Source organism: Chiloscyllium plagiosum, unplaced genomic scaffold (assembly GCF_037043375.1).
Source record: "Chiloscyllium plagiosum isolate Xiang-an unplaced genomic scaffold, Cpla_swu_hap1 HiC_scaffold_45, whole genome shotgun sequence".
Taxonomy (NCBI): domain Eukaryota; kingdom Metazoa; phylum Chordata; class Chondrichthyes; order Orectolobiformes; family Hemiscylliidae; genus Chiloscyllium; species Chiloscyllium plagiosum.
Genome location: NW_028270183.1, coordinates 103,419,996 through 103,422,653, shown reverse-complemented (window position 1 = coordinate 103,422,653; position 2,658 = coordinate 103,419,996). Strand labels below are relative to the sequence as shown.

At 43.6% G+C, this 2,658-nt stretch overlaps 1 non-coding gene across 1 annotated transcript; it reads right to left on the bottom strand.

The window, feature by feature from the left end:
- Positions 1-2,134: 2,134 nt before the first annotated feature.
- trnas-aga (transfer RNA serine (anticodon AGA)) lies at positions 2,135-2,216 on the bottom strand. Its single transcript has one exon. It is a non-coding gene; the product is annotated as a tRNA-Ser (tRNA).
- Between the last annotated feature and the right edge of the window lie 442 nt (positions 2,217-2,658).

The window sequence follows — 2,658 nt, the reverse complement described above, 5'->3', positions numbered from 1 at the left end:
TATATTGGCAAGCCAATTATGATCAAAGCTGCAATCTCTCCCACAATTCCAGTCCACCGCATTTTGTATAATAGCCTATTGTGGGGAAACGTATCGAACAACTTTCTGAAACCCATATACATCACATCAACCGGTTTACTGTCATCTCCCTATTTGGTCACTTTGTCAAAAAAATTAATACGAGTCGTTAGGCAAGGCATACCCATCACAAAACCGTGCTGACTGTCCCTGATCAGATTATTATTTTCCAGATGGTCATAAATCCTATCTATAATAACCTTTTCCAACACGTTACCAACAACTGCAGTGAGACTCACTGGTCTGTAATTACCAGGGTTGTCTCTACGACACTTTTTGAACACGGGAACAACGTATGCTATGCTCCATTCCACAGGAACTATTCCTGTAGACAACGATGATTTGACGATCGACGCCAAAGGCTCATCAATCTCTTCCCTTGCTTCCCAGAGGATACTAGGACAGATCCCATCCAGCCCAGGGGACTTGTCTATTATCACACTCTGCAGTATTTCTATCACCTAATCCTTGTGAACCTCAATCTCTAGTACTCTGGACGCAAGTATCTCAGTATCTTCCTCGCCAACATTTTCATTTTCTATAGCGAACACTGTCGAAAAATAGTTATTTAGCGATTCCCCAATCTCCTCTGACTCCACACACAACTTCCCATTATTATCCTTGATTGTCCCAAATTTAACTCTCGTCATTCTGTTAATCCTGACATACCTATGGAAAACCTTAGGGTTAACCCTGATCCTATCTGCCAACAACTTCTCATGTCTCCTCCTGGCTCTTCTCAGCTCTCTGTTTAGATCTTTCCTGATATCGTTGGAACCCTCGAGCGCTCTAACTGAGTTTTCACATTTTGTCCTAACATAAGACTTCTTGTTCTTCTTGACCAGGGATTCCACTTCCTTAGTAAACCACGGCTCACGCGTTCTATATCTTCCTCCCTGCCTGACAGGTACATACTTATCTCGGACACCCAGGAGCTTTTCCTTGAATAAGCTCCACATTTTAATGTGCTCACCCCCTGCAGTTTCCTACCCCATTCTACGCTTCCTAAATCTTACCTCAGTGCATCGTAATTTCCCTTCCACCAGCTGAAACTCTTGCTTTGTGGAGTATACCTATTCCTTTCATTCACGAAAGTAAACCTGAGAGAATTGTGATCGCTGTCTCCAAAGTGCTCACCTACTTCCGAATCTAAAACCTGGCCAGGCGCGTTACCCAGTACTAAATCGAAAGTGGCTTCGTCCCTTGAAGGCATGTGTACGTACTGTGTCAGGAAGCCCTCCTGCACACACTGGGCAAAAAATGACTCACCTATCGTACTCGTACTGCAGTGATCCCAGTCAATATTTGGATATTGTCTTGAGTGTTCCAGAGTTTTTCATTGTCCCAGAGTCCAGATGAAGTTTGCATTCCTCACGTACGTGAGCGAGAATGATTTCAATGTCTCAGATCAGTTCCTGTCCCGAGAACATCAGAGTCAATGTCCCGTCCTCTACTCGGTCGTACAGTTCACACTTCTTCATTCTCCTCTGATTCCATTTCCCAAAGAGTTTATCAAGATTTACAAAGCTGGAGCCTAAATTATATGGTTTGCTTCCTAAACATTTTTTCAACTGCCAACTGACAATATTTTCACAGTATCTCTTCACAATCCTCTGGCTTGCACCATGTCCAGGGATGAGAAGTCCCGTTTGGTGGAGAGATTCCCGAGGCTGATGAGTTTCACTTTGGAACAAAGATGGTTAAGTGGCGATTTCCTGCGGTTGTTTCTAATGATGGGAGAGGGAGCGGTGGGGAATGAGCACTTTGACGAACAGGAGGAAGTGTTGCCACTGACCCGAGTCAGAGAACAGAGGACAGGGATTAAAGGAATCTAATGAAAAGCAGCACTTCTGCTCAGGACGTTCAATAACAGCTGCAGAAACCCGATGTGTCGAGCAGTGTATCTGGAAAGAGAAACAAAGATAATGTTTTAAATATGGAACATTTCTGATGAAGAACTCGAGTTTCCCAAGTCTAATCAAATTACCGGCCTGGTTCACAAAATAGTTTTTCTGAACTTTGAGCGAAAATTGTACCAGCAGGAAAGCATTCATAACGTAGTCAGCAGGATTCGAACCTACGTGGGGAAACCCCAATGGATTTCTAATCCATCGCCTTAACCACTCGGCCATGACTACAGACAGCTCAGGTGGGTTGAGCATTGACCAAATCAGCCGTAATCTCATTGAAAGCTGCCGTTGACGTGATAAGCTGAATGCTTCCATTCTCCTCTCCCACCTCTGCTGTGAATTGTAAGGTGCGAGGCACCAACGTAAAGGAAGAAAAACACAAAGTTAGGAAAAGATATTTGCAGCCAAATTGAGTCAAAATTATTGATTGGAAGGTCAATCCCACTTTGGCAATTTGCTAGATCTCTTTGCAAACATGACCAGCAGAGCTGATCAAGAGAGGTATTGATCTGTGTGTTCTTGGACATGAAACAATCCAAGGTTAGTGACATATTCATTTCTTTTTCTGGCGAAGGAGCTGGTCTTTCCATATGCTCACAATGAAAGAGATTTTTCCCAATAAAAGACGGCAAATAAGTCCCATCTCACGCTGACACCATCGTGAGCGCTG